The sequence below is a fragment of the Condylura cristata genome, unplaced genomic scaffold (genome assembly GCF_000260355.1).
Source record: "Condylura cristata isolate star-nosed mole 26May11 unplaced genomic scaffold, ConCri1.0 scaffold00013, whole genome shotgun sequence".
Lineage (NCBI taxonomy): Eukaryota > Metazoa > Chordata > Mammalia > Eulipotyphla > Talpidae > Condylura > Condylura cristata.
Window position 1 is genome coordinate 34,853,054 of NW_004567114.1, and position 20,383 is coordinate 34,873,436.

The 20,383-nt window shown below is 35.9% G+C and overlaps 1 protein-coding gene across 4 annotated transcripts in view; it reads right to left on the bottom strand.

The window, feature by feature from the left end:
• The window catches only part of FBXO34 (F-box protein 34), a 57,593-nt gene that overhangs the window by 15,128 nt on the left and 22,082 nt on the right, over positions 1-20,383 (bottom strand). For 2 of the 4 annotated variants that reach the window (XM_012724581.1, XM_012724579.1), the window contains one exon: positions 3,035-3,113. The exons of the other annotated variants lie outside the window; for them this stretch is intronic. The gene's annotated coding sequence lies outside the window, so the exon portion shown is untranslated. The remainder of the gene's footprint in view (positions 1-3,034; positions 3,114-20,383) is intronic. 4 annotated transcript variants of the gene reach the window in all.

Consider the following 20,383-nt stretch of genomic DNA (forward strand, 5'->3'; position numbering starts at 1 on the left):
TTTTTTAAATAAAACCCAACAGAAAGAACATGAATGCTTATTTATATGATAAATGCTGATACAAACATGGGTAACATGGATGAGAAATCAGGTGACACAGGAAAGCGGTACAAAAAGCAAAGTGTTTTTGGATCTGAATCTGAGTCTGATATGTGTTTATAAAGGGCCATTTCTGAAACACTAAGTTTATCTGACAAAAATTTTAGAAAAACTCTTATGGATACCCAAAAAAACTTTCTAAAGGGACTGAAATAACACAAGGAAAGAAAAAAGATCCAATAATCAGGTTAAAAATTAGTAGATTATTTTATAAGTTATTCTCTATTGGTTATAAATGTGGGGTATTTCTACTAAGTTTTCAATACTAAAACTAAATTTAAATAGAAAAAGAAAGGTAATTTAGAAGTTAACTTTTTTTTTTTAAGATTTATTTATTTATTCATACAGAACTGGGGTATAGGCTAGAGGTGCAGGGGCAGTGAGAGGCTTCACCAGAGACAGACTGTGGAACACAACAGGCAGATCAATGAAGTGCACTGCTGAGGGGAGCAGCGGGCGGGTCAGGAGAGGTCTGCCACGCCATGTGGGTCACCTCTGGGCCGGGATTGAACTCACACTGAAGCAGCTGCGGCCAGCTTGCAGTGCTGTGTCTTAACCTATTGCGCCAACAGGGAGGGCCTAGAAGTTAACTTTTTTTTTCCTAACATGGAACTAGGAATAAAAGAAATGAGAAGGATCAAGAGGCTAAAAGGCAATCTCCTTAAAACACTAGAAAAAGTTTACCAAAAAAATTGTCAAATTTTTTGGTTTTAATGAAAAAGGCTTTAATCCTAAAAAGCCTCCTTATAAAAGAAGGTACACAGGTATTTTAATTCTCTCTCACTATCACACTTCTTACTCATTTCTTTAGAACCCCACACACAAAGATTCTGTTACTCTCCAAAACAGTGACTAGAAAGTCAAGCTTTTAGAAGGAGAAGTTATTCACAGAATCAACTAACATAAAACTTGAAGTAGCCTTCAAGACACCCAATCTTGTTACTGTATGTCTAAAACACCATGTGATATGTATTTGGCTTACTCTTGGAATTACAAGTTTGGGAATCATAAATTCGTCATTAAATGACCACCTTGCCATGACTGACGCAGAATCTCACTTTTATCACTGTACTGAGCTAATAAGGTTAGCAATTTATTCAGTCAAAACTGGGATCAAAATTCCTCCATTCACATTGTTCCTGTTCCTGAATCAAAATTATTAAGTCTGATTGTCTGGGTTATATGTGGAAAAAAAATATATAGAGAAAAGAATTTAAGAAGAATTTGAGCCAAGCTATGATGAATCTTGATGAAGTTTTTGATTCACAATTGATTACAATACCTCTCCTCAAGAACTAAAGTATTCACTCAAAATAGAAAGTTTGTCTCTCCTCCCTACCTGTCACTACTAAAGGCAGAACAAACATGGTTTTAAATTTTGTTTCTAAGCTTCTCCTTAAAGGAGCCTAACTTATCAGAAGACAAATAAGATATATAAAAAAAGTTCATCATCATTTCCCATAAGAGAGGAGATTAAAAACAGTGAGGTATTATCTACTGTATGCCTGTGAAAACAGCACATATTAAAAAACATGTCCAGAAAGTGCTGAGGAGGATAAGGAAAAACAGGAATCCTATTACATGGTTGGTGAAAATGTAAACTGGTGCTACCATTATAGAAAGCAATCTGTATTTACCTTAAAAAACTAAAAATGGACACAACACAACACAGTAAACAATCCCACTTTTGGTCAGCTTTCCAAAGAGTATGAAACTATCAACACAAAGAACTTTATGTTCTACAGTATTCATAGCAGCACTGTTTACAATAGTTAGGACTTAGCAGCACACTAAAATGTCTACCAGTAGACCACTGGTTCAGGACGGTATGGTATAATCACACTATAGAGTAGTAGTCATAAGAAAGGATGTAACAATCATTTTCAACAAAATGGAGGGAGTCTGAGAGATTGTGTGAAGTACAGAACAAGAAAAACAAATACTAGACATTTATATAGCAGATAAATCAATATCATAAAATACTGTTAAAAAGGGCCCTCCCTGGTGGTGCAGCAGGTTAAAGCACAGAACTAAGAAGCTAAAGCCACTTCCACATGAGTTTGATCCCCGTCTGCCCTGGAGGTGACCACATGACGCGGCAGACCTCTCCTGACCCGTCCGCTGCTCCCCTCAGCAGTGGACTTCCTGTGTCAGCCTGTTCTGCTCTCCACTCTGTCTCTGGTGAATCCTCTCACCACCCTTTCACCTCTGGCCTGTACCCCAGTTCTGTATGCATAAATAAATAAATCTTTAAAAAAAAATACTGTTAAAAGCCAGTGGCCATCAATAAACACCATGAGGATTCTGAGGTTAAGAGAAAGACTGAGGAGGACAAGGAGATATGTATGTGTTCTCCTGTAAGAAACGCAAGGTGCACATATAAAACTGCATCTAAAATACACACATTTCAGATATATTTTTAAAAGCCTAAGTCCAACACATACACCATGTATACTGAAAATTCTTTAATATCCTCTAGCAATCCTTGTGAGTTGCTTGAAATACCTCCACGGCTCCTCAGTTTGGGAACTGGTACCTCAAGCACCCCTCTGCCCAAGTCTAATCACTTTGAATACAATCTACATGCTGCACCAAGTGGTCAGCCCAAAATTCTCCAGGACTTCAGGTTTGAAATTTAATAAAAATCTCCACTTGGATAATAACAGTCTCAAATCAGACATGTTTAAATCAAAATCCTGATTTCCAGTGCACTTTCCACCATCACTCTCCCTAAATCATTCTCATTTCAGTAAACAAAAAACCCTTTTTTCCAGTTGAAGTCAAAAAACCTTCAGTTATTCTTGGCCTTTTCCTCCCCCCAACCCTAGCAGCAAATACCACTGGTTCTACCTTACAAATACAGTCAGAATCCAACTACCACTAATCATCTTTTCTACTACTACTACTATGGTTCTAAACCACCATCTTTACTTACCTGTATTATTCCTCTGGTCTCTCAAATCTACTCTAACTCCCCATCTTGTCTACTTGCAAACTCAACAGCCAGAGTAATCCTGTAAGGAAAAAAGGAAGTTCTATCAGATCATTTACTGTGCCACACCCTTCAATGGCTTCCTTCCTCAGATGGACTCTGCACTATTTCTCACTGCCTACTTGTCTCTCTTTGCTTCTAACTAGCCTTCTTGCTCTTTCTCTAACACACAAAGCACAATCCCACTGCAGAGTTTTTATACTTGCTGTTGTACTTCCTCTGCTTCTTCTCTCTAATATTCACCTCTTGGGCTTTATTTCTGCTCAAATGTCATCTTCTAAAAAGGGGCTCTCCACCTATCCTAAAAGTACAATTGCAAAGCTACAACAGCACTAACAAACTTAGTTTTTGTTCACTGCTTCCCAGCTGAAAACACTATGTTAACAAACAGTTCTTATTGATAAAAATCATACCAACAGTTGTAGGAATTCTAAAATGTTCTCAAAATGTCCTCAAAGTTTTTTTTATGAGTTTTTCTATGCTGCACCTCAAATTTTCCTGTTTTTCTTAACACTAAACTTGCACAATTTTTCTGGTCATTAATATCCATAAAGAAAATTACTTGACTAGTCCAAATGAATTATACTTTGATTTTTTAAAAACTCTTCAATTCTATTCATAAACTTAAAAATTAGGTAATCCTCTATACTTACTAGATACTTGAAAACTAGTCCTATTTTTGCCATGTAGATTATATTTAAAGTGATTAGACTTCAGGCATCATATCTCAAAAACTGATCTATTCCTCTCTCCCCATCAACCCTTACCTTAGATCTTAGATATATAAGCACAGTTGTTCTTTTAAGATTTATTTATTTATTTATGCATACAGAACTGGGATACAGGCCAGAGGTGCAGGGGTGGTGAGAAGATCCACCAGAGACACAGTAGGAAGCAGAACAGGCAGGCTGATGAAGTACACTGCTGAGGGGAACAGCAGGTGGGCCAAGAAAGGTCTGCCCAGCCATGTGGTTCACCTCCGGGGCAGGGATCTAAGTGGCTTTTGCTCTCAGTGCTGTGTTTTAACTCTCTGCATCACCAAGGAGGGCCAGATATAAGCACAGTTTTAAGAAAAATCTCTAACATTTAGGTCCTAAATAACAGTGTTCTATAGTAAGAGTAAGAAAAGGCACTTCAAAATCTAACCACAACAAATTTAAACAAAAGACAGCCTATGGCCCCTATCTAGACAGTTTGATTCAAATCTAAAAATCACTTTTTACTATTGCCTCATTTGATTCCCAAGTTTCCCAGACCTTCTCTACCAATTGTGTTTAATATGGATGCAAAGACTTGGGAGAATGAAGGGTTGGGCATGGGATTTAGTAAGTCTTACTAGGAAGCTATTTGATTATTCTCAGGCAGAATGTAAAGCCTATCTGGATTTGTTTTGAATTAATTTGTAATGTGAATGGACTTTATTTCCTTTACAAACTCAGCTGTGTCTTACTCACACTGGAGATGTTTAGGCCCACCTTGGGCAGGCCCAATGCCTTGGGTTCCTTCATCTGAAAACAAATGGACCAACCATCCTGCCCCACTTAAAGAATGAACTGTCTCATGGCTACTTGCTATTACAGTGATGAGGAGCCTATAAACAGATAAGACGCCCCTTTATTGAAAATTAAAAGCTTTCTATAGCTTTGTTTTTTTTTTTTCAATCAGGAATAATATGGGAGGAAAAGTAGTAACTATACAGTGTATTTATAAACATGTAGAGGAGTGTGTTTCTTGTCTTGTGAATAAGGTGCTTAAGTTGTTTAGCTTTCAGGAAAAAAATTAGGGGAATAAGACTGAAGAACAGAAACATGCTGGGCTATATTTTAACATGCAGCACTGTATATCACTGCTGAACCTAGCACTACAGATTTTCCAGAATAGTGGTTCTCAGATTGCTTTTTGGACTGGTCACACACAAAACAAATGTGTTTGTGTATGCATGACCAACAGTCTGAATGGAAAGAAAAAAATTAAAGTAGCTAGGCATCAACCAAGACCAATGTTCTTGAAGCATCAACAGTTCAAAGAAAAGGTACCATATCTTTATAAATTCTTATTAGGACATAATATTCAGTAACTATTCAGATTTTTTAAAAAATTAGCAAACTAGTGATAGACAATAACTTCAGCTTAATAAAAGGAACCTATCAAAACCTATTATAGAAAATAGCATAAACAATGACAAAATATTAGAAACATTCTCATCCTAGACCCAGAAATGAAACAAAGATACCAACCATCATATTCCCCAAAAGATTAAAATATTCAAAGGAAAAACAGAAAAATCTGTCATTTCCAAACTACATCTTATCTGGAGTTTCCAAGCTAAATAATCAAATCAAAAATTATTTGGTACACTATCAAGTTAAACATCAGAGGAAAGACCCAAATATATTAAAAAAAACTACCACATGGGTATATATTCTAAGTGCCCAGCTACTCCTGGGCATATATCAAAAAAAATGGGCCTTGGCACTTAGCTAAGCATTGGGACCAGTTAGAAATGTTCTAAGTTGGCTCAACAAAAGGTCGTGTATACCAACTTTAGGCAGTAGTGAAATATATAAAGCCCTCATCATTTTAAGTCATTTGTGGATATTATCATGATTCCTGTGTTACTATATGACAAGGTGTTTCTGATAACGATAATCCATTTTTTGATAACTCACTAAATATAAAAAGCAAAAAAGTTGTATTAATTAGCCTTGCTCTTACCACTAACTACTGTCTTACTTTTCTTAAGCCACTGCATTTGACAATACTAATCACTCTTGCCTATGTTGTCGGCTTTCCTCAAACGAGCAAAACATCCTCACTGATATCTTGCAAATTACTACTCTTAATGGATTAACTATGTATTTATTTACTATTTTATTTAGAAAAGGGTGATTTACCTGAAAATTTCAAACACAACATGTTAATCAGCAAAGTGCAATTCATAAATTCTCTGTGCATATCCCATTCACTATAAGCAGCTAATTCCAGACCTAAGAGAGTAAGGTCCTGCTTTTTGCTGTGGGTGTCTTTTTAATATGTGCGATTCTCACAGATATGAGATACCTAATTATGGTTTTTAATCTGCATTTCTCTTATTAGGAGTAATTATCAATAGTCTTTCACACGTCTTTTGTCTTCCAAACAGCATATCTGTTGTCTTGTATTTTTTCTTCTGATGAACTGTATCAATTTTTGAAAAACATATCTTGGCAATTAATCCCTTATCAACTATGTACTGTGTAAATACAGTTTCCATTTATAAGGTTGCCTATTTGTACATCTTGTATTTCCTTTTGTTATATAGGAATTTTTTAACTTCAGGTAATTCCAATAGTTTATTAGTTCCCTGGCTAATATGGAATGAGTCTTCTGTATATTTGCGAAGAACACAAATATACTGCTGATATAATGGAATATATCATCAATGTTTACTTTTATGTATTTTATTACTTCAAGTGTTTTATACATTCTTGTCTGTGGTGTTAGTTAGCAAGTAATCAAACTTCATTCTTTTATGTGTGGTTTTCCAATTTTCTCAGCACCACTTTTTTAAAGATTTTTTTATTTATGCATACAAGAACTGGGGTACAGGCCAGAAGTGTGCAGTGAGAGATTTCACCACAGAAAGAGTAGGTTCAGAACAGGCAGGCAGATTGACGGAAATACACTGCTGAGGGGAGCAGCAGGTGGGCCAGGAGAGTTCTGCCACACCATGTGAGTCAACTCCCTCGCTGGGGATCGAACTCATGCTTCAGTGGCTGCAGAGAGCTTCTTAGTGTGCTTTTAACCTGTTGCATTACCAGGAAGGTCTTCTTCACACCATTTATTAAGACTGTCATTTTCCCAATTTATGGCCACAGGTGTTTCATCATTAGATGCTGATATGCAAATGTATTTATTTCTGGGCTTTTGGTTTTGCTTAGTTTATCCACATACCTACTTCTGTAGATATCTACAAACATCTTATTGTTTTTAATACTCTTGCTTTATACTTAAGTGCATATGGGGGTCCATATTCTTCTTCTGAGGGATCATAGCACTTTCTTCTTCTATTTAAGTTGCCAGTCTATGATCTTTCTACCCTGTCCTTAACTAAAGAATAACCATCAATAAATAAAGAAAAACTTGGAGGATTATGACGTTGCCTTGTATGAAATTACAGTTAATAAAAGTCTAACCAACCAATCATTTCAAATCTAACTGGAGTAGAGGGCAATGAATTTAAATAGAAGAGGTTAAAAATAAGACAGTCATGTGATTTGAAGACTCACTAGACAGGAGAGCAGAGCAGATGAGTTGACCGGGTCATCAGATTCACTGACTGAAAGGTAACTGGAATTGATATAGAATCTGGGGAAAGTGGGTACTAATGTTTCAATTCTCAAGACCAAACTACGTGAAACTGCATGGTATGTTTCCTTATTTCCCCATATTTCAATATATAAACAGATCATTCGATTCAAAATTTACTTATAGATACTTACTTCTCCTTTATGGATATCAAAAAGATTATAGAATCAATAGAATTTTTCCCTGACCACCTTTAGACAGGACTTACAAACCTACAATTGATAGTATAAGCCTATGTAAAATACCCTTAAATTGTTGAGATTTTTATCTTTTTAAGAGTTAAATCCCAGACTTTAGGGTACCACCTATCAAGTATCATCTAGGATGCTATTTGTTGATCCTTCCCCAAACAACACAGACTTCTTTAAAGATAAAATCCACAGAAATGAAGAGTACTGGAGATTACAACCACAGATTTTTGCAGATTAGAAAATGGATAAAAGGTAATGGATGCAACCAATAAAATTGAATCCTAAGTTAAGCATCAGGGAACTCTTACCCAAAAAAAAAAAAAAAAAAAAGCTTAGCAGGGATAAAATGCAAAGACTACAACAAATCATTCTGAAATCCAATCCCCAGATCCCCTCTCTCACTCTTTTAGGCAAATGGCCTTCCTTTATACTTTCAAAAAGCTGACTATAATCTAAAGTTAGTTTAAACAGAGGGTTATATGGGCAAGGGGGATAATCATGTAAAGTAAGCACAGTTTAGTTTATTAACATGTATACTAGAACCTAATTCATAGTATGTTGGTAAATAAATGTTAAACATCTGGTTGGCAGGGGATTTAGTAAGGATAGTTAGGATAGTTATTCAAGTATTACTAATTCCTGTGATGTAACTACTCTTACCATGGCTGCTTCAAGTGACCAAACGATGTCACTCAACACAGAATACAGAAGAGATACACAGTAACATTATTATACAGCATGTCCACCATATAAACATAATAGTTGTAAATGATTTCAAGAGTATCCATAATAGAGCAAAATGTAATATAAAATTAGGAAATGGGAGTTTTTTGTATTTATAACTTGATTTTTAGTGTAACAATTATATTTTTGTATAATCTTTACTTTATTTAAGTAAATGGATCACAAAATTCCTGGAAACTTAAAATTACTACCTCTGTGCTATACAAACCACTGACGCTGGGTCCTCTATACCAATACCCTTCCCAAAAGTTTTCACTTCAAGGAAAAGGAGATTAGGGAAGAAGTTTCTCTCCTAATGGGAGATAAGACCAGCAATTAGTGTAAGAGAAAAAACAAAGTGCTTAACAAATTCCCAAACTAAATTTGTCCAGCCTAATCATCCTACATTCACATACAGAATTGATGTGCTTTACTTATGTACCTACAAAGCTTCCAACAAGCTTTGTAGGATCTTACAATTAAATGTTGGCAAATATTCAAGAATTTAGCTAGCAAAAAAAGAGACATGGAAAGAGAAAAGGTAAGTTGGAAGATAGAACACTTCAAAACATATGATCTCAGCAGTTACCCTGCACTTATAAAAGCACTCTGTTAGGTTTAATGTTCTATTGTTGGTACCTTGGATTTCTTCAATAAATGTTGGACAAAGCACCACCTTTTTACTCTATACTTGGTCCTACAAGTTATGTAGCCAGTCCTGATAAAGACTAAGCAAGCAGAAGAAAACTCTAGGTGGAAGCACACCATTAATGTTTTCAGGAATATAAAAAGAAAATATTACAAATTTTTAGAAAAATATACTTAAAAGGTAAGAGTAGCACAAAAATTATTTCATAGGGCAGCATAATAAGATCAGTCCAAGAGACCCAATATCTGAATAACAAGTGTTCAGGAGAAAAGGGTGGTAGGAGGAGGTAAAAAAATCATCAACAAAACACTTTCCAGCTAGAACAGTTCATCAGGTAATCAGCACAAAGGTGAGTACTTGACAAACATTAAGAGACTTCACAGGGCCTTCCCTGGTGGCGCAACAGGTTAAAGCACAGCATTATGAAGCAAGCCACAGCCCCACAAAGCAAGCCACAGTCCCTTCAGCTTGAGTTCGATCCCTGCCCAGAGATGGGGACCCACATGGTGCAGCAGATCTCTCCTGTCTCACACACTGCTCTCCTCAGCAGTATACTTCTCAATCTGTCTATTCTGCTCTGTCTCTGTGACCTGTACTCCAGTTCTGTATGCAAAAATAAATAAATCTTAAAAAAGAGAAAGAGACATTACTAACACTGAGATCAAACACAAAAAGAACTGAACAAAATCAAGAAGCTATGGACCTGGGCTTCAAGAACATATAGCAAGCATGAAAGAACTTAAAAAACAATGAAACCCATTCCTTTAAAATATCAAAGGAAAACTTTCAACCCTCCAAGTTCTCCAAGTTTAATTTCCATTGTAACAGGGTGGTCCCCAGGAATGGGGGAAGTTCCAGGTTCCCTGCCCCACCCAGAAGGAGGGTGGAGCTGAGCAGAGAAGAGTGGAATCTGGAGAGGAGTCTGGAGAAGAAGGAAGCAGAAAGTGACCTGAGGGAGCCACATGGAGCAGAGAGGCGTGAAGAAACTGCATTTGCTTCTTGGTTCTGGACTGGTTGAAACAGATGTGGGTGAGAGACCCATGGGGAGTTTCACTGTGGCAGCATTTACCTTGATTTTGATTTTGCTCTTTTCCTCCCAGATTTGTCTGGCCATTTCTGACCCTTTTACATGGGTCTCAGCCAGAAGGTGCTTTAGGCTTGTGGTGGAGTGTCAGGCCTTGCTTTAGGCCAATCGCTTTTGGGTAGACTTTTACCCACAAGGGGATGGGTAACTTTGGGTGTTTGATATTAAAAACTATATTCTTTGTCTTTTCTGTACTGCACACTAATTTAATGTATTAAAGTTCCTTTCCATTAAAGCCCTTATGTCTTGTCTTGATGTGACAGATGGCAGAACCTATTTAGAGCAGACAGGTTTTGGGGTTTGGTGGTGCCCCTCTCCCTGCCCTGTAACACCATGAGCCTTTCTAAGGCAGCTACTGAAAATATGTTCTGCCAAAATAATGCATGAATTAAAAACAACTACTAAAACTAGAAAACAAGAAATCCAATGGTGAGAGGCAAACAACAGTCCCCTACCACCATGGCCACCAAGATGTTGGTAAAAGTCTCAGGATAAAAACTGTGCACAAAAAACAGTGGACAATCAGTCCAGAGGTGAGCACATCTTCAGGAAATAAGAAGTTAATAGAATATTTGAAGTGTTGGAAATTCTGGAAAGCAAATCTGGACAAGGTGCACACACCATTATTCCATGTCCCCATGTTGCTACAGCCACTTCCAGAAAAACCAGGCCCATATGCCCACAAACAATGAAAAAAAAAAAAGCAGTATTAACTAAGACAGAATTTTATTTCCTACTTCTTCTATTTCTCACACATTGATTGTATCTATGAGATAGCAATACTCCCAGTATAAGCATATAGTTTCCTTTGCACAGGAATGTTAAAAAATTATATGGCTGCCAGAAAGAGAAAGAAAAATATTGGATGGTTTCACTCATAGCAGGAGTATAATGGACCAGGTGAGAAAATAACAAGAATAATGAACAACCATATACCAGAGACATTTTGTGGGGGTGGAGTGGGGAATGTGATCAAAAACGGGGGGGGGGGGAGTGCACGGGATTATGGTGATGGCACACGGGTGACTTGGTGATGGGAAACCTGAGGGGATTACAATTGAGATGGAAAAAAAATGTACAAAATGATGTAAAAATAGACTGTTATAAAAATTACATGGCTGCATATAGAACAAATAATTACATTAATGTGATTTTTTATCAAACTTGCTTGTCACCATAGGATGTAAGCTACATCCTACCTTTGGGGTGGGAAAATAGTTGACCAGGAATCTCTGCATCAGTCTACTTTCTCTGCACTAGCCCTCATCTCAGAGGCTGAAAATAAACACAGTTTACATCCTCTGTTCACCCGCAGATTGAATGATGACATGGTGATGGTGATCACAGGGTATTTAAGAAGGAATGTGCTCAGCACAGAGCCAATCTGTAGACAGATGTAGTTCAGCTTGGGTAGCTACACGTTTCCACTTACTTTCTTAAGAGTGATTTTTCTTTGGGCTTGGTATAGAAACATCTGGATTTAAGGAAAATGAAACAAGGCCTTATGGTTGTTGTGCTGGCAGGGGAGTCAGCCATGAAAATTTTCTAAACTAAAAATATCTCCTTTACATTTAAAATTGAAGTGGGACAGATATACCTGAAGGTATGGTCAATAATTCTTACCTTAAGTTTTAAGTATGTAAAAGATTTATTTGTCTTCATTATTAACTAGTAAATCTACAATGGTAATGGGTCTGTAGAATCTTAACATTCCTGACACACATACCCCTAATGCCAGTAAAATATGAACTCAGAATAAAAAGCTACTCAGGGCCCTCCCTGGTGGCACAACTGGTTAGGACGCAGCACTGCAAGCCAGCCACAGTAGCTTCAGTGCGAGTTCGACCCCCGGCCCTGGAGGTGACAACATGGTGTGGCAGACCTCCCCAACCCTCCCGCTGCTCCTCTTCAGCAGTGTCCTTCATTTATCTGCCTGTTCTGCTCCCCACTCTTTCTCTGGTGAATCCTCTCACCGCCACCGTACCTTTGGCTATTCCCCAGTTCTGTATGCATAAATAAATAAATCTTTTAAAAAAAAAAAACTACTCAAATTTTCCTCTCAAATGGGCAAAACAACAAGCTCCTAACCAAAGATCTTTTTTTTCTCAAAGTCAAATTAAATTTTGCCAATGTACACAAAAAACATATTTCCAAATTAGTGGCTGCTGATCAATTAATTCTCAACATACTCAAATATCATGTCACATTCACACCAGCATATTTCAGGTAAATATGCTCTTCTTGTTTCTAGATAACTAGCAGACTACAGGGATATTCATCTGGTTTCTGGCCACCTCGATCCATCTCACTCTCCCCTAAAAAAGCTTAAGGGCTGTTTTTGTTTTTTTTTTTTGAAATGGCTTGTTTTTTCCATCCTGAGTTTTCCCAAACTATTTCAGGGTTCTGATAATTCTGCCAGTGACTAAGTCTCCTCCTGGGAAAAGCTACTTCATTATCACTATTAAAAACAGTCACTCCTAATAATGACTGATAAAGATCTGGAAACTCATTGTAACTTCAGGAATGCAAATCCTACCCTACCCAATCTAAAGATAAATGCATTACAAATGGAATAAAAGACTCACTGCAGGACAGAACTAGAGCAGTCTTTGTGTTTCAAATAAGCAAGTGTTTTGTGTATTCCAAATTCTTACTAATATGAAAAATCTGTTGTCATTTCCTTCTCATAACCAATTAATACATAAAGTATTAAGAGTTGCCAGCAAAAAGAAAAAAATGCAACATAAAACTCAGCAGCAAATACCCTAAATTTTTCTTAGGGTAAGAGCCTTCCAGAAATACCTTATGTTGTACACGTGTTGTGTGGGTTATCTTGTTCTTGGTAAGCTAGTTCTCCTGCTTGGAAAATCAACAACAGATAACCTTAAGAAGTCTTTTCCTACACCCCTCAAATGAAACTACTTAAGAACTTAATACTGCAAAAAGGATATTCAAAATAGAGAGAATCATAAATTTATTTCTATCACCACCAATTCTGCATCTATCCTACCTATCTATCTATCCTGATCAGCATCATTGGAAAATTACATAATCACTGTCTATCAATTTGGAAACCTAAGAGAACTATATAGAAGTAACTCCCTCATTCATAATAATCCCACCCTTCTCTGACCCCCAATAAAGCAATGTGTAGAAAGTTCTTTCACATCAACCAAAATCAACTTGGGACAATTTTACAGTCACTGGAGAGAACATGCAGTTCAGGGGTATTTAATCTTTTTTTGTGCCATAACTCTTGGCAGTGTGTGGATAACCATTTGTCAGTCTTTTTCTCAAAATATCTTTAAAGCAAAAATATACAAAGAAAACTAATCACATTAAAATACTGTTTTCAAAATATTTAAAAACTCAAAATATTAAGTATACTTTTCCTTTTTAATATATAAAGTAAGTCCTAATGCTAAATCTATTAATTACTATAATTTCTAAAATAAGACACACATTGATATATTCAAAATAGCTGTAACAACTGCATTGTGATAAAAAAGAAACCTATGATGACAAAGACAAAGGGTGCTAGTGTGCTATGGTTTGAAGGAAATGATCAGTTAGAGGTTAGTGAAAACAAATACCTAATTTTTTCTCATTTAAGTCCATTGGCCCATGACTCCTCAGGATTTAAAAGTATAATCATTTTGGAGCATTTAAAGATTGCTTGGCTCAACATCTTCATTTAAAGAGACACTGCTAATAACTGTGTTGGGGAGAAAGGATGTCCTGAACAAACTCCACAAATAGGTTTTATGGCCCCAATCCCATTCCAGACCAAAGAGATACAAGACACTGTATAAATGCCATAATGTCATCCTCACTGAAGGGAGACTGCTGGGAACTGAGGGGGGCCCTAGAGGGGAAATGGGGGCCTTGGTTTTTCACCTGCTTTCAGCGCACAACTGGGGTTCCAGCTCAGTGGAATTGATAAGACACATGCACAAATTTACCTCTATTTCTTCATTTCCCCTCTTTTGTAAATAAACCCTTTATTAACCCTTGTATGTGTGCCTGCATTTAAGTTTCACTACAAATCCCTGTTAAGCGCACAGGTGAGGATCCACAGTCAGGTATCCATTTCACACTGGGATAGCCTTGTAACACTTGCCTGAAATATCTTGATCCAAATGACTAGATTGTTTATAGTTACTTCTGAAAACCTGAACTTCACATTTAACAACACTCAATATTTAGGGTACAATGTCAAAAGCAAAATACTTCAAACCTTCAAAGCAGTTTCATCACTGGAAAGCAAGGACAACAACCCAATATAGGAAACTTTAATGTGAAAATCAAATTTTAAAATTCCTGTTAAAATCCCTTTAAAGGTAAGACTGGTATTGATCAAGTCCATCAGAAATCAAAGAGAAGTTATTCTTGCTCCTACTTGTATATCCACCTACTGCTATATAGGTATCAGATTATGATCTAACATGTTCAATATTTTTTTATAATATAACAGTTTATTTTTACATCATATTGTACTTTTTTTTTTTTTTAATCTCAATTGTAATCCCCACAGGTTTCCCATCACCGGGTTTCCCATCACCAAGGCACCCCTGTGCCATCACCATAGTCCGGTGCACTTCCCTCCCCACCCCCCACCCCACCCCCTGTTTTTGATCCCATTCCCCACTCCACCCCCACAAAATGTCTCTGGTATATGGCTGTTCATTATTCTTATTATTTTCTCGCCTGGTCTATTATACTCCTGCTATGAGCGAAACCATGCAGTATTTTTCTTTCTCTTTCTGGCTTATCTCACTAAGCATGATCTTTTCTAGCTCCATCCAAGTTGCTGCAAAAGACATAACATGTTCAATATTTTATACCATCTAATGCATCTCCCCAAAAGACAAGGTGGCCATAAGAATAAGTCACTTCAAATGCAAAATATAAGTTTTTTCTGACCTTCCATTTCTCAGCTAGTAAAATAAGAGTAAGTACTAACAATCATATGACACTACCATCAAGGCCATTAAAGTGTTGGTCCCCTCTCATTCAAAAACACTGGTTTACAAAACTATGTATAATTCAGAGATATAGGATCACACCCCTCTACACCATACCACACCACACCACACTTATTACCAAGGTAGTCTTTTAAGGGTCAATAAAGAGAGAAAGCTATTTAAAATTATTAAAGTTATGACACAAGTAACATTTCCCTTTATGGTCAATATAGAATCTCTCAGCAATCTAAAACAGTCAGCAATCTGTTTCCATAAGAACACCCTGCTTAAAAAAGAAATGATGAAGGTAGTATTACTTCACATTAAGAAAGGAAAAGAATTAAAACCAAAGGCCATTCCCAAATTTATAAACCAGACAGAAGTAAACACTTTGAGAACAAGAATCACAAAATAATTTAAATATTTAAACATTCAGTGGGGGTAAATATCAATAGAAGTTCCTTCCACAACTTTTGGTTTACTTGCCTCTATGAAAAGAATTCAGTGTCAACAGCAGACATGTCAAAGCTATAGTGACAAATATGCAAACATGTTAGTTAACTAACAATATACAGAAAATAGAGTAGGTAGTCCAAGGAACACAAAGGCTCACAGCACAAAACAGCTTTGTTAAACAGTAGGGGCCAAAAAAAGAACCATTATCTACCCTGCCCTCCTATAGCACACTTTTATTTGTAGTCATAATTGCAAGCTGTTTAAAAAGACAATGACAATATTATTAAGGATGCCTTCATGCAGTGCCAAAGCACACATATATAGCAATCCCAAACAATCAGTCTTACTTTCATGAGTGCAAAGGTTGCAGTCAAATGAAATGGGCGGGTACCTATTAAATAATCTTGGAATTAGCTAATAAGATATAGGAAAAATGACCCTAATGCAGATGCTAGATTTTCTTCCTACTTTACACAAAATTTTTAGCTATTTGAAAAACACTAATCCAGAAAGGTTCCATTTACTGAGAATTAAATATGGTCTGTTTTTAAGCACAAAAGCAGCTTATTATTTCCTTGCATAATTTGAAAACTAAAATACATACACTGGATGCTAAATTTGACATCATGTAATTTTCAAAAGGATGCTGTATAGAAATAACTAAAGTAGAAACCTATGAATATTATAGACACTGCAATTCTAGAGAAAGTCATGTGTTTCACAAACATTTAATAAAAGTAGAAACTGATGAAGACAAGTTGCAACATAAACCTAACACCTGGTTGCTGTGGGTATTCTGGTATTGTTGAGTCTCAGAAAACAAGTTGATTCTCCAATACGGTTTTTCTGATTCCATTTTCTGAATTATGAAGTCCAAAATACTAAGCAACTGTTTTTACGAGTTTGGTGATCATATAATTAATTCACCTTCATGGTTTACCTTCAAACAGAATATAAACTCTACTTGTTTTTTAAATGACTGACTTGGAAAAGAGAAAGACTATTATATACATGCAACACAGAGTTAGGTAGGCCTTAGGCTCAAATGTAAAGTTCATTTAATAAAACACTTAACTATTCTACAACAAGACCACACAGGTTTAAAATGTGGCAAGTTTTTTTTTTTGAAAGATAACAGGATTTTTTTAATGGATTATTTGTATTTGGTTGTGGTAGAACTAAAACGTGGCACTTTGTCAGTCATGGTAACATAAATATTTTACTTATTTATATCAACATTTTATTCAACATAGTCAATTTAAATCAGTTCAAGGTAAAAATCAGAAGGAATGAAAATAGAGCTTTAACAATGATAATGATTTTATAACCACATCATTGTGCAGTAATTATTATGATACATGTACACTGTAAGCAATAAATTATTTTTAAAACAAATTTAACAAAATAAAATATAAACACAAGAAAATTCTGCTTTATGTATTTGGAACCTACTAAAAGGCCAAAGGGGGTAAAAAAGCTTAATTGAACAGATCATCTAAAACTAATCATTAATTTCAGTCAAACCCCACTTCACTCACTAATTTCTACAGAGACTCTGTTCTCTTGACATATTTTTGAAGGGAAATGACAGTAGTTAAATTTAATAAATGTCAAAGTCTTCATTTCATATATCACCCTAACTAGTATTATAGAATAGGATAACAAAAACTATAATAGAAAATGCCTAAAAATATTCTTTACTGATGGAAATAATCAGAACATAGTCTCTGTCTTTCACTATTATAGGGGTGGTATCAGATTCCCAAAAAGTGGCATGAAACTTATGTTTATCAAAAAAAACATAGAAATTTAGAAGTTTAGAAATATGGGACTTTCTCTTTGCTTTACTTAAGAATCGGTGATGGAGAACAAAGTCATAAACAAAAGCCTCCAAGTTTAACAGTTAATGCATTAAACACTCAACTAAAAAGTCCAATTTTGTAAAGCTAAACAGACAAGTTCTAAAAATTTAAGAGGGTAATCATAATAAATACACTAACTTCAAGTCTCTTACATCTCATCTGCATAGTAATTCAACTGGCAACACTATAAAATGCAACACTTCAGTTCCTTACTTAAAACCTAAAAGTGTCTAAAGGTAGGTGTTAAAAATTCATTACTACAGAAAGTCTCCCTAAATCTTTCAAATATTTAATACCTTTTGATAATAGCTTCTTAAACTCTATCTTTTCAAAATCACTAACAATTATTATTGACTACTTAATGTTTGCCAAGCCTAAAATTAGGCCCAAAGGACAAATGAATAAGACAAACATCATTCCAGTCCTCCTAGTGCTGACAGTCCAAAAGAAAGCCAGGAAAACAGTTGTATAACATGTAAAAGTGAAAACTATAAAACATCTAGAAGAAACAAAGGTATAAATTTTCTTGGAGAAGGCAACAACTTCTTAGATATGACACAAAAAGTACAAGCAATGGAAGAAAAATAGATCCCACTAAAATTAAAAACTCAACTGTAAGCATCAAGAATGGAAGAAAATACTGCAAATCATTTCTGATAAAGATTATGTATCTAAACTTTGTAATAAATTCTTGTCAGTAATAAATCAATAACCCAATTTTTAAAAACAGGGAAAGGAATTAAATATACAATTCTCTAAAAATACATACTATGGGCTAATCAATACATGAAAAGATACCCAGCATCATTAACCACAAAGGAAATGCAAATCAAAAACAAGTGAAATGTCACTTTACACCCAAAAGGCTGGCAACAATAAAAAAAGATAATAAACTTTAGCAAGAATAGGAATAAATGGAAATTCTCATATACTGGTGTTCAATGTGTAGCTGCTTTGGGAAAAAGTTTGGCAGTTTCCCCATAAATGGTAGACCAACTGTTAGCACATAATCTATCAATTCCATTCTAGGTATGTATTCAAGAGAAATGAAAATTTCCACCATAAAAACGTGCACAGGAATGATCAGAACAGCAATATTAGTAACAGCCAAAGAGCGGAAGCTACCTAAGTGTACATCAATTGACACATGCACAAAAAGGAATGCTATTTAGTCATACAGAAATGAAGTACAGATACAACATGGATGACCCTTTAAACACACTAACTGAAAGAAGCCAGACACAAGAGAGCACATAATGTATCACTCCATTTATATAAAATGATCAGAACGATCAGAGAATACAGACTTACTGCCAGAACTAGGAAAGGTGGGAAATGTGGAGTGACAGTATTTTGGTATCTTCATGACAGCAAGTGGTATTCTCATGACTTGAAAAGCACTGAACTGCTATATAAAGTACTATACCACTGAACTTGTTTCTGAATTATATTTCAATAAAGATATTACTTTAAAAAATAATGTTTACAAAGTTCTATGAAGAAGTACAAGTAATTAAGGAAACAGGATTGGAACTCTAACCTAGTCTGGAGAATCAGGTGAGAATTAAGGAAAAACCTGGATGCAAAAGCATGTGTAAAGTGCATGGCATGCCTTAATAACTACTGTAGTTAGACAATTCAAGAATGAATGGAGCCAAGTGACCAGAGGGGTAGAGACAGTAAAATCTGCTTAGATTTGTTAGACCTTTACCTATGTACCAGTTACTGCTTACTCTAAATATATTATCATATGCAGTCCTAATAACTTTTTGAGGCATGGGCGATTGTTAGCCATATTTTATAGATAGGGAAACTGGGACATAATGAAGAAAAATAATTTGTTCAGGGTCACAGCAAGTTGTTACTATGATTTAAACCAAAGCACACTGTCCTCAGAGTCCCACACTCTTGACTAGTTCACCACCCACCTTTCCTAAAAATTGCCTGTATAGTTTTGTATATTCAATCCTGTACAGTAACCAAATGCATAATACATTTATACACAAGTTTCTTTGCACACCAGATTAAATACTTAGGTTTAGAGGCCGTCTTTTATAAAATTTGTAACTTAAAATTTAAACTCTGAAGTCACACTCTCAACAAGGCAAGATAACATTTAGCAGCTCTGAGAATTGAAACTTCCTGAAAGACACTTTCCCTGTCTCACAATTTAGAGCGTACTCACTCATTATTTATAAAATTATCACTATTTCACTTGATGTATGTAAGTATATACACCGAACCAGTGGAATGTGCTTAAACTTACTAATATTTATGTAAGAAAGTAGATCAACTTTGGTTTCTAGAATGAACTTCTATGTGGACAATGATGGTTTACTAAGCTGGGAAAAAAATAGTTGGGAGAAAATTTTTGAGTTCAGCTTTGGGCAAGCTGAGCTGAAGGGAATACAAAGCCCCAAAGTCAAGATGATAATAGCTAGTTAGATCTTGTGGACCTGGTCCTCAGAAGATCTGAACCAGAGATAAATTTGTGTAGCAGAGTAACTCAAGCCTAAGGAGAAAAGCACAAAGGGTCTTCAAATGACAGTGAGCATTATAATCACCTGGAGAACTTGTTAAAATACAGAAGCTGGGTCCTATGCCCATACTTGCCAATCAGTGATTTAGGTGGGACCTAAAGTTCCAACAAGTTTCCAAATGATATTGCTGATATTGCTTGGCATGGGGATACACTTGATTCTCAAGAAACAATAGTCTAACAAAGCCCTAACTTTAAAAGTAGAGGATATGGAACTTACAAAAGAGATCAAGAGGAGCGCAAAGTAAGATAAGAGAAATACTATTTGAAATAAATTAATTTTTTTTAAAGATTTATTTATTCACACAGAACTGGGGTACAGGCCAGAAATGCAGAGGATGAGAGCATTCACCAGAGACAGAGTGGGGAGCAGAACAGGCAGATCGACGAAGTACACTGCTGAGGGGAGCAGCGGGCGGGTCAGGAGAGGTCTGCCGGGCCATGTGGTCACCTCCGGGGCAGGCGGGAATCGAACTC